General features: G+C 36.5%; 1 protein-coding gene across 3 annotated transcripts in view; it reads right to left on the bottom strand.

The window, feature by feature from the left end:
• The window catches only part of sd (TEA domain transcription factor 1 homolog scalloped), a 336,647-nt gene that overhangs the window by 197,139 nt on the left and 126,610 nt on the right, over positions 1 to 12,898 (bottom strand). The window contains exon 1 of one of the 3 annotated variants that reach the window (XM_090407971.1): positions 7,030 to 7,155. The exons of the other annotated variants lie outside the window; for them this stretch is intronic. The gene's annotated coding sequence lies outside the window, so the exon portion shown is untranslated. Of the gene's footprint in view, positions 1 to 7,029; positions 7,156 to 12,898 lie in introns of those variants that run through there. 3 annotated transcript variants of the gene reach the window in all.

Here is a 12,898-nt window from a genome sequence, read left to right as displayed (position 1 = left end):
GTGTGGGCTTTAAGGGCTTACGCAAAACAGATAACTAACCATAACTAGTGACGGGAATTGAAAGGATAATTCATCAGTAATGATAAAATACAATCGGATAGAACAGAAAGCAAACGTCTGATGTTGGTAGAGAAGATGTGAAGTATATATTTCACTCTACCAAAAATGTTTAGCAAACATAAGTACCAGCAAAAACAAATGTTTACAAATGAGCGAAAGAAAAAAAAAAATGATATACATACTATTCATATTGTTTTGAGTAATATGACAAAAATGAAAATTAATTTAGCCTGTAGTTGAGAAAGTGACAAGTGTAATAACCAATTGAAGTGTTAATAACCAATATCGTTAAGGTCTCCTTGAAGTGAACTCGACAATATTTTAAAGCACGAGCCTTTTGTAGACTGTTATTTAATAACAAGATTTTTTCAACACTACTGTGTGTATATTAAAAGAAAAGAAGGAATAGAGAAAGCTAAAGAGAATGAAAACAATTTGCCCATGACATACAAACCGACTGTCTGAGAATCCACAGCAAGAGGTTCTCTGACACCACCGAACCACAACAAGAACTGAAATATGGCACATGTACTCTCACTTCTGTTGGTTACCAATAGACCAATTTATCCCATTATTTCATATCTTAGCTGGGATCACGCAAGAACAGGCAACCAACCTTGACAGATAACTGGTGAAAGCAAAAATTACTTTATCCAATACTACAGCTTTCCCACGGCTTGGAAAATCGGCCATGTATAATAAGAAAAACATGTGGAAAAGAACGCATCGTCCTTTATTATTATTATTATGATTATTAATAAATAAACGAACAAAAAAAAACGTTCGATATCTTTGTCTTACTGAAGGTCTTTTACTCAAAAATTAATATCATTATAAAGATATTCGAGTTGCTAATGTTTTATTATTTTTTTATGATAAGACGTAAGTGGATAACGCTGAAAATTTTGCTCACTTGAGCTTCTACAAATTTCACTCTTCGTTACCTTACAGAAACTGTAAGAGAAAGAGAGGCCGATGCAGTTGTCTGTTGTTGAAAGCGCCCTCATGCATCACTGAACTTTTACCATGACATAATTTGCAAGGCAGCTACCATAAGAAAGACGGACAATGCAATAATCTCACTTCATCAAAATACAAAAGCAATAAGGATGTCTGTTATATCCTACAGCAGTAGTTCTCGTATACTACAGCTCTGTGTACCAGTCAATCCCAAGTATATTCCTGAAATACAAATTCACAAGTCAAGCTCACTCTCAGTCCTCTCTTACTCTCCACTGTTTGTACATTTGAGGTATTATCGGTGTTGAATTTTTGCGGAGTGAAAGCACTCTACCTGTTCCCCACAAGCGATTAATGCATTCATAGAAAAAAATTGTGAAAGCATTTAAAAATATATGCATAAAATTACTACCCTTCAACCAAGAGATTTGTACATCCTTCTCAACGGTGTAAATTTAATATTCCATTCACATCATTATTAAAATAAAAATAATCAGGGATGTGATTTTCAGGTTTTGGCCACAAACCTGACAGTGTAGAAACAAGAGCAATGCAAAGCAATTAAAACGACTAGGACTCGTTACATACGCCAATCAAGGTAAAATCGTTTTATTCGAAAGAACAACAGAGCAACAAGCCAAAAATAAGTGCCAATTGGGATGTATGTCACATGGATGGAAGGAACAAGGTTCAGATTGCGTTAAGCATGCCAAAAACCTTTTCAAGCAAAGAAAGGTAGAAGGCTTTGTCCCGCAAAAGTAGCTTGCAGACAAACCCATGCATGTAGTTAATGGATAGAACACAAGATCTTATCACTGCCTTAGTTTCCTCAGCACTAATGAAATGAGAGCATCTGAAAATCAAAGTGGACCTGATCAAAAACAGAATTCGACAAGAATAAACTGAAAAAAAAAAAAAAAGATAATAAATCCATATACTTAAGACAAAGTAATTACAAAAGAGCAATCTGAAACAACACGAAAAATTAGAGGCAAGCAAAGGTCAAATATATGACATTAAAAGAAATTCCGTGAATGTTTAGCTGGAATTCCTTGAATGCAAAACATTCCATTTCATATTAAATCTTTCCAATAATAAGTTCTTTTATGACGCATTATCATTAAATCAAAAAAAAAAAGAAAAAAAAAAGAGAGGATTACAGAGAAAAAAAAAAGACTTAAAGGGTTTTGGGGAACACAGTACGCTATACACACACACACGCGAGGGGGAAAAAGTGCACTAATATGGAAATTAGTTGAAAATTATGCTATCGCAATCGTTTAACAAAACATATTAAGATTGGCAACAGAAATATTAAAGTGTCGTGACAACGGATATACATACAGTCGCATGATGGCGCTCTACTCAATAATAGACTACAAAAACACGATAGGTGATGATGTCATGAGTGATGTCACTAAGTCATGCTATGAACTTCTGCGCAAAAGATTTTCGCAGTGCTCAAACGGTACAAAAGATAACTTAAGTGTAAGTTAAATTTCAGCAATTTTATGTGTAAATCTAACGCATTCTGAACTTGAATATAATTTTTATGAACTATCGAATTAAAGATGGACATTTCCGTTTAATCAGGAAATGAGAAATATCGTGACACAAGGACGAGTAAAATATCTACAAAATAATTATGAAAATTCCGTTCGCACGAATGTTTTTTCCTTTTTCCTTTTAATATATACATAAACTCCCACATATGAGAGACCGCAAGGCCTATTAGCAAATTAATAATATGTGTAGCCAAGTGTCACGATGATCAAGAGAAAGAGGTTGTAGTTGGGGAATACATCATGGAGAAGACTGCTCCAAACAGAGGCTGAAGGAAAGATGAATGGAAGTAATAGGTTCCGTGAACAATTCAACGCAACAGGATACTGGGTGGCAGTTGCTCATGTTATTGTTGAATAATATGAGGATATGGTGAACTCTAGTTGTACAATTCAGAAACTGACCGACTATGGTACTTCAGTGGCCGAAAAAAATTTGTGAGAGAAGGGTAGCCAGTTTAGGCCAAATGCCCTCATCTGGAAAGCATCAATAATTTTTTGTGGGGGTTTTCGGTGCACCGTCCCAAATGTGGGGGGCACTACGACAAGGTCGGGTGGATTTGGGACTTGTATAGTGTTTGTGTTATTTGTACAGGGTTTCAATCAGAAAAGAAAAATCTGGTCTTGGCTGTTCAGCTGAGCATTATCAAAAGGTAAGGAGAAAAGAACAAAAGGTTTTTTGTTTGTTTGTTTTTGAGAAAAAAGACAAAATATTTTGAGAAGCAATGAAGGTGACTAAGTTGTCATTACCCCAAAAAAGAATGATAAGATCAGAATTTAGGGCACCAGATGATCTTGAAACTTGAGATGTTTGAACACGGCAAAGTTTGCTGCTGTATGAGGAGGAATGGAAAATACTATCGGCAGCAAAACAGTGAATAACGTTTGATGTCAGTGAGAGAAAATCGTTTATGTATATGAGGAAGAGTGTGGATGAGAAAAAAAACAAAAAACTCCTATATTAATAGGAAGATTTGAAGAGAGGAAATCTTCCACCATTTCACACTGTGAACGGCCCGAGAGAAAATTGGCAATCCAATTAGGAGCGGAAGGCTGACCATAAAACAGCAACTTCCCGAGAAGCCCTTAATGCCAAATCCTATCGGATTTGGCATTAAGGGCTTCTCGGGAAATGCCTTGGAAATGTCAAGTGCAGCAAAAAAAAAAAAAAATGTTTATCCAAAACTTTCCGTCATGAACGTGTCTAAAGGTGGATGATGTGGGCAAGATTGCTGTGGATCTTGACTGGCAGAATCGATATTGATGATCAATGATCATTTGACAGTGCTGAAGAAGTCAACTTTTGATATAACCTTCTCAACTACTTCAGACAGCACTGAGGTGAAAACAATAGATCGATAGGTTGATGGTAGATTTTGTTTATTTATTTACTTTTGGCATCGGCTTGCTTCCATGCTGTGGGGGTAGGTACCAGCTAGTTCAATCTTGTAGACATGAGTTTTGGGGCATTGTCATAAATTCCCGAACCCCATCCCAAAAAGCCACTGAACACCATCCCCTCAAACGTTAAGGTGTCTGTTCCATGGACAGTTTGTGCCTGTTTTACGGGAAGAAAGAAAACCCTGCTAACGTAATTATGAAACCCACTAATCTCTTTCCTTCCATTGTAAAAGTCCTTATAATAATTCCCGTTATGACAAGAATAGATATGAGGTATTTTTCAACCAAAGGGTGTATGTCTACTAGTTGTTCTTAATGAGCTTCAGAGGCGCTATGTAACAACGAAATGTGAAATCCCTAACTCAGTTCCTCAATTTCTCTTCAATAATTCAGTTATAATGGCTTCCAGAACTTGAATTTGATACCAAGCTGCCTGATTGCACTGGTTTCATTTCATAAGAAGCCGATTGGTCTTCGTGATATTTGTCTATGATTTCAGGAAAGTCTGAAGTGGCATAAAATCATATTTCATCTCCAGAGCGGAATTCTCTACACTTATCCATGATCCATTGATAACAGCATACTATAGGTTCTCAACTTTCGGTGGATGAAGTTATTAAAAAAAGAAAAAAATGGAATTAGGTGATAAAGCAAAACAGCTAAAATCTGAATGTAATGTGCCGCTAATTGTTCATCCACTAAATATGAAGTGCTTAATATTCAAACACGATTGTCCATTACTAATTATATTATTTAGGAGATATATATGAATTTCATCGCCAGTTGTGAGATCATCATCCTGGACACTGAATGTCTAAAGACGCTTGAAACCATTCCTTTCATGAATGTGTATTATATAAATAAATTTTATTGGAGCTGCTTATGCCTCCTATACCGATATACACAGTTCAAGCTGTAACTAATTTAAAAAAATAATAATTTCAGGATAATATTTGTAGCTTTTCTTTCCAGGTTATCGATATGAGATTAGATTAGGAGTTAATGTTATGATATGAATTTATGTGGTTGGCACCAACAAAACCATTCAGGAAAATGTATCCTGTCGAAGGGTATTCAATTAAAGTCGTACAAATTCTGATTTACCAGTATGACCTTCAAAGCGGAAAAAAATTCATAAATTAAAACGAACGGTTAACTATTATAAAATACCATTGAATAACTACATGCATGAATGAAAATAACGACAAAATCGGCAGTTACAGCATGCACCAAAACATTCCGGCACACCTGTCTCATATATTTCATGAGGAATGAATGTGGTGCATGAGGACTACACAGCTGTGATTCATTAAAGTCACGATTTGTAAAGTTAACTCAGTTCACCTAAACAATACCTGTGATATACTGTGTCCGGCAGAGCAGTTTTATACTGTACTGACTGTGAATCATACTCTTTCATCGTACACTGAATGGACACGAGAGTTCTTTTGTGCAGCGCAAAGTAGGGGACGGGGGGAAGAGAAACATAACCGACAGTTTTAAATATGTGGGACGGTGTATGACGGACCATCATATATGAGCAAATCTGAGAAATCTGGTATAACTTATTGAGTTACTCTTATCAGTTCAAACTGCTGTTTAGGAAGGAAGTCAACATATGGTTGTCATTCTCATCTTACAACAGATTCGTATTGACCTTGATATCATTAAACTAAAGACAGTTATCGGATGTCAGACGGAGGACACTACTGCTCTGCCTGACTACAAAATGGTGTAAAATAAATCGTAACAAGCGTAACTTAGCAAAACTGATTAAAAGTATGATGCGCAAGCACTGCTAAAATTATATAAAAACAGAGAGAAAAAAAAATATTACTTTCTGTCCTTCAAATAAAAATGTTTTTAAGAAACAAGCAGAAAAATTGTTACAGGGACCAACTTTTTTTCCTCCCATTCCTATTCATGCGATGGACATTTTCTGCCCTATTTCCGTAGACACTGTGTGCGACACCATACCCCCCCCCCCCCAGCATCATATGCCAGAGGAGAAAGTCCCTATTCTCCCTTTACCTGAATACGTCAAGGCTTGAGAATGCCGTACCCCAAGTGTGTATCGGTGGTCCGAGGTATTCAAGTGATTACTTCCGTACATCATTGCAACACTAAGTGGCGCCATGGCAGCCAACACCGGATGTCCGGGATAGTTACCGCTTTCACAGGCTTCCTGAGCAAAATATTTTGCAGTCGGAAAATATTATCATGTTTTCAGGTGAAATGCAGTGATGACCTTCTCCGATTTAACTGTTTTCACTTACAGATATAAAGGTAACAAAGTACAACAATGATAACTTTTTAAATGCGCTTTCAGTTTGTTATCTCGATCGGTGATGCACAAACTCATCCCGCCTTCCTTTTCATTTCCTATGTTTGATCCTAAGCACTCTCTTTCTATTCCTGTACTTACTCGGTCGCAACACAGCTTCGTTTCGTGATACCGACTATATATTAATAACTTAAATTGTTAAGAAAACAAGGCTGATTTAAAAGAACTGTAAAAAAGTTTAAAAAAAATAAAATTTCTTCATGTCATTTAATAGTATGATGCGCTTTACTTCAAACAATGGTGATGCAGCTCATAAACCTATACTTACACACAAAAGCTTAATACCATTATTATTGCAGATTATCATATTGAACTCATAATAGTCAAGTATACGATGAAACATAGATGGCGCACCTGCAATAATTTATACAGGTGAGAACAACACTTTGTAACACGAAAAGTAATAACATAACATCAGCTAAACATACAGAAAGGAGGGTCGTAAAAGAGATCAAGAGTCCGATCCTAATTAGACTAAAAAAAAAAAAAAAAGCATAATTCGATAATCAATATACTAACAATAGTTTCGGAATATATATCTATATAAAAATTCTGTTTATTTAAATATGTCAATCAGTTAAAAATATTTAAATTTCTTTCCTTAATTTCTTAAAAAAAAAAGTATCAAGGAAGAAACATATTCTATCGAAGGATATTCATTGCCATAAATTATTCTAATTTACTTGAGATGTGATTCATTACCAATCAGGTTCCATTGTAGTTGAATAAACACGGAATGACATGCAATAGAACGAAATTTTACAGTCTATCTCCGGTGGACGCGTGCATCAGCGTAGTGATGCAACGAGTTCTCCAACTAGGGCACGCTACACTTTCCAGGACATCGGCTGAGAAACCCTATCCGTCAGCTGAAGGAATGATACTCCGAAACTGGCTGGCAAGAGGCCACAGGGTGGTGAAGAACGAACGAGCGAAAAAAATAGTGCAGTTACAAGAGCGGAAATGGTTTCTTTCCAAAGAAACGGTGACGAAGAGTTACAGGGCTGTTGTTTACACAGCCTCACAACTGTATATTCAGCAGCTTTCTTATTTAAAAAATAGGGGAGTGAGTTTTTGGAGAAGAGGATAGAAAGTGAACTGATGAATAGCTATTTCCTAAACAATTACATATTTGAAAAAAAAAAAAAAAAAAGCAGAAACTTCGCTTTCAAATAAATAAATAAAGCGGATGAAACACAAACCGGGGCACTTGATCTCCTTGTGTATAAACAAGCACTCTTTGAACACGAGTTTCAAGCAGTGCCAACACAAAAAGTTCATAATTTCGATACGGAATCTAATTCCTTAACACAATTTAGCGCAATCCAAACTCACGAGTTTCCTGAAACCCACAGAGGCACGATAAACAGCTAGACCAATTCACCGACGTTTAAATCATAGAGATATACTGTCCCCTGTATTTCGCTATTAGGTTGTTACTCACGGTCAGTATGCTTAAAGAACAACCCAAAGATTGTATGAACCTCTGTTGAGTAGCAGGAGAGTTGGAAACACGCCATCATACAAGAAAGTATATCAGACTACTCCAACTGCAAAAGCTTAGACATGAGCTTCCACAATACCAAGAGCATCTCTGAAACAGTTAAGCCTAATCCCGTTGAAGTGCTAATACTGTCACCTGAAAGTGGCTACTCGACACAATCAGAGTGCAATATTCTCTCAACAAGAAAACTCAAAAGACAAAAATTTTAGTAACCATTTGTTAAGGTTAGATCCAGCCTGAATGGAGGCTATTTTCTTTCTTATCTGACCAAAGCAAGTCCATCTTCGAAGCAATGTGGAAAGAGCAGTCTTTCCACATATAAGAGCTCTTCAATTAATGCTTTTAAGTTATAACAAGGTCCTTTGTGTCCTGTGTAAGCTCCTATGGAAATACCATTCAGGACACTAATTTTTGGGACGATGACACTATCTGAGAGGTAGTGCTACTATGACTGAATAATACTAAAGAACTGCTCATCATCAATCACATGAATCTTCCATCTTGCATATCCTAAACCCGACTTCTGCATACGTTTCTCTACGTATGCAGAATTAGAGTATAAATACTCTTATTTATACTCTAATTTAGGAAGAACAGTTGTTTTTTACATCTATCTATATTGAGCAACCCAGAACCGTTGGTTTTTCCTGCCAGAAACATTATATGCAAACATGCCGTTTCTTTTGTTTAAATTACACGTAATTAAAATAATTTATTTGTTTCGGACATTTTGGTACAGAACTCCGGATAGAGTAACCATGAAAGAAAAACTTTGCAAAATTTTCACTATGAAAACCGAAACGTTTGTGCAGTTTTCCTCCCAGTTTTTGCTACTTACATTAAACTGTTATGATTTCAGAAGAAAGGCGCCCTCTATGAAAGACTTATCTATAACAATCCAGGAAATCCGAGAACCGGCTTTTTAATCTACTGATAAGTTTCACTTCCTCGCTAGTAGTCAACAGGAATAGAACGATTTAACAGCCTTATCGGATTATGAAAAAGATCTGTCATCCAGGTACACACGTCATACAATATAAGTTAGAGATTCTAGTACTTTACAAATTATCCACAGAATAAAGTTTATCTTTTATCGTCGCGCATACACAAAACAATGGACTTGTAAAGGCAAAAGGCAATGAAATATCGTTACGTTTTATACGAAGCAGACAACTACAATCAGATACTATATTCAACATCCTCTATATTGTCAATACGATCGCTGGCAGATGATTTTAACACTATTCTGATGGATTTTAAAGAAAATAAATTAAAATATAAATTTTGAAATATTTATATTTCGAAGCAAAGTAAAAGTGGAGGAAAAAATTTAAACGATTTCAAGTGGACTGACCGTAACTAGACGTAATAAAAGGTAATTTATGTTTTTAGCTCATTTCTAAAGTCGTTTGCCATTATTTTTTCCACATGACTTTGTGGCACATAATAAAATGGGTTCAGTCCCATTACAAATTAATTGTGTTGGGACTAAACACAACTGTAATCTCAGCCAATGAGTGTACTTTTTTTGTTGTTTCTGTTTTTCAATTCGTTTTGAGTGTGTTGTGTTGATACTCGAACGACATCATTGTACTCATGTGCAGGCACTTACGATAAATTAATCAAAATGTGTTGGTGATGATGGCTTTAAATTACTGCAATCCAAATATTATTCCAGATCACGCACGTGTTTAAACAGGAATAATGCAATGTTCTTATTATTTCAAGTGACTTCTTAAAACAACCATCAATTTCCTCTTTTTGGCACGGTACGAACTGATGCTGTGGTATGACGCACTGGCACGTTCGGGCTCGGCTGTTCTCTTGTTTAGTAATCTATGTTACGGTTATAGCGGCTGCGTAGTGCATTTGGAAGAATGGTATGTCCTTTAGTGGGAAAGACCTAGGTCCGAATCCCAAACACGATACGAGGATCATTTATAAAGGAATTTTTTCAACTTAAGTAAGCTGGTTGCATGGATGAAAGTGAAAAGGTTTTCCACCCAGTAATACATAGAACACATGCAATTAGCAGGCATATTCTCGCTTCAAGGCCTTAGCCCTTTCAGCATAATCCAAGCAACCACCTGAATATTTTTTTTTATTCTAATTTCCCAGTGAGCATAATATTTTCTAGGCCTTTAGGTTCTAAACGATGTTTATACCTTTGTGGCTTATGGTTCCTGTAAAGTACGAAGGTGACCTTGATAGCGGGTCTTTAATATTGCTGACAAAGCGGGGGGAATTATATTTTACGACAGGAAACATACGTACATAGACCACATACAACCAACAAGATTTAGCATACGATATCACATCATATGCAAGGACTAAAAATGAGTACATTTTAAATTTTCATAAACATGACTTAATTTCTTCGTTAACAATCACGTCATTGTGGGTGGTCATTGTATATCCGCTTATTAACAGAAAAAGTGCATCTGTGGGGCGGTGTAAATATCAGCGAATCCCAGGTTATTTAGTCCTTGTAAATGATTATATCGTATGCTAAATCCAGTTTGTTGTATGCAATCTATGTATGTATATTCATTGTCACATAAAATGGATAGTTAATTGCCAAATGCTCTATTTTATTATATGTATTTTTGTTTTGTTTTGTTTTTTGTTGCTGTTGTGGTGGTGGCGATTGTTTTCTTTAAACAGACAAGCCTTATAAACTCAAGGAGCTATGTGAAACGGAGCTGGAAAGTAACTATAAATGTTATTCGGAACTTTCCAGCCCCCACCTATTACAATTTCAATCAGAGCTTGTATGCAATACATATCACAAACACCCATGTCCACAGTGGGACGCGAACCCACAACCTGCTAGCTGGAGAGCGGGTATGCTATCTGCTCGCAACCAGGCCGCAATATATGTATTTATGTAAATGACTAAAATAAAATATAAATAAATAAAAATAAAAAAACAAACCCATTTCTACACGAAATTCTAATGTTTTTTTGAGAAAAAACATCTAAAAGTGTTACTAGGTCGGATCAACTGATCCGAACCAGTATGTAAAAGACTAACTCACAAACTCAGTGCAAATGCAACGCCTTTCCTTTATACAAAGAGTCGCTCCAGATCATTCTACATTCGTGTGGAAGTTCCCCGAATGACACGAAAGCGGCCTTCGTAAAAATTCGAGTAAAGGTAAGCCCGGAAGTAGCCGTCAGTTCCAAGAAATATTTCACGCGAGCGGTCACTATCGTCACTCTAGTGATGCACACTTAATATATATGTATATTGCACGCCAACATTTACCATGACATCTGCTTAATAACATTTGACTATAGTATTACTTGGCTTAACACAGAAGGACTGTACCTCGATGAGTCCCCCTGACGGAGCCTGTATAAAATAATAATAACAATAAATGTCTCAAATTTAATTAAATTCTTAGTTCCATATGAAAAAGGGTATGACTGTCGTTGAGAATATTCTTGTAAAATTTTTCTCCTTTGCTTTCTCGCGGCACGACAATTGAGAAGTAGTCTGGAGCGTGAAGATACTCTGTATTTGCTGAAAACCAATCCTCCATAGAAATTCCACATTTTTATGAATAGATCGTACGGACTCACACCACAAGTTGAAAGGAAAATGCTTCAATATTTCCCGTTTCTATCAATTCAGAAATTGTTTGACAGTTTGTGTCGTATGGCTTCCGACATTGTCATGTAACAAAATAGGCCGAATATCCAATAAATGCCTTTAACCGTTGCGACCTGCGGAAACATGTCAAAGAAGAATAATAGCCTCCTCCGATTTATATACGGCAATCAATACATTTATTACCTTTAAAGATAATGTACTGATTGTTGCAATAGACCCAAAGAACAACTCTGGTAAGAAATAGTCACAGAAGTTACTGTGGTGTGGTTACTAGAAGTTACTAGGTTGATAACCTAGGAATCTTATTCTGGAGACCAAATATAGCTTTTACCATGTTGTGTGAGCTATTTCACACCTCTACCACGAGAACACTTGCGTAAACATTACTGCCATAGCCTTCAGTGGCAAAGTGAAGATTTTATCTGCTCAAACAGCCACCCTATCGGTTCTAATTAGTATCCAAACCACAGAATCGAATTAACCATCCACCTCCAGTTGTCAAAGTTTAGCGATCCTACTTCAGTCGGTATTCTAAAATTTATTCACGATTTCTGTTAAATTGTATGAAATGAAAACATAAGTCAATACAAACTTAGTCTTTCTACTAAAATCGTATCTCTATAGAAAAGAAAACTATATATTTACTAAGCTGCTACTGTGCATCAGCTATTTTTTCGCAGGGTACCTTGGGGCATTTTGAGCTTAAGCTTTTTTTTTTCTTTTGTATATTTAAACAGTCCAACTATGTCAAGGCTACAAAAGTACTTTATTATTACGTGAAGTTCTGTACTACTAAAAGGCATTATGTATTCAGGGGTGTTTGTGTCCGCCCAGATGAAAGTAATAGAAAATATCACTCCTCGACTAAGTGGCTTTTCTGCTGTTCTTATTATATGTTACTTTTTTTTTTGTTTTAACTTCGGTGCTTTTTTTTTTGTGTGTGTTGTTTTCTCGTATTGGGCACTGCACCTTTCACGGTAATGATTCCTCGTGTCAAAAAGAACAACAGATAACAGTAACCGAAGAGTGTCAATGACAAATTGAGATCTGATGGCAATCCAGACCGCCCGATACCAACCGAGGGTCGGAAATGGAGGGGCGGGGAAGAGGATTGAGTGTATCAATGATTGTACGTGATCAGCCTTACACAGACATGACTCAACGACAATGAAAATGCGACATTCATCCGTCACTTCTTTTTTAACCCTGTACCGCCTTACCGGTCACGTGATAGTTCAGCCCGTCTACCATTGGGGCGGAACTAAATGCTGTTTATTTGCGGACAAGAGACAAGTAAAGGTGCCAACGCAGCTGGCGATGAGCCACGAAAGAGATAGGCTTACCCCTTCAGTGCATGTGACAAAATAGAGTTCGTCTGCCTAACTTATGATGCCGAGAAAGCACGTGAGACGAAGACAGAGAGAGAGAGAGAAAAGAGACCTGAATTTTCA

Source organism: Typopeltis vanoorti, chromosome 18, assembly GCF_054136105.1.
Source record: "Typopeltis vanoorti isolate ZY-2024b chromosome 18, IOZ_Tvanoo_1.0, whole genome shotgun sequence".
Taxonomy (NCBI): domain Eukaryota; kingdom Metazoa; phylum Arthropoda; class Arachnida; order Uropygi; family Thelyphonidae; genus Typopeltis; species Typopeltis vanoorti.
This window is presented reverse-complemented; position numbering and strand designations above follow the sequence as displayed.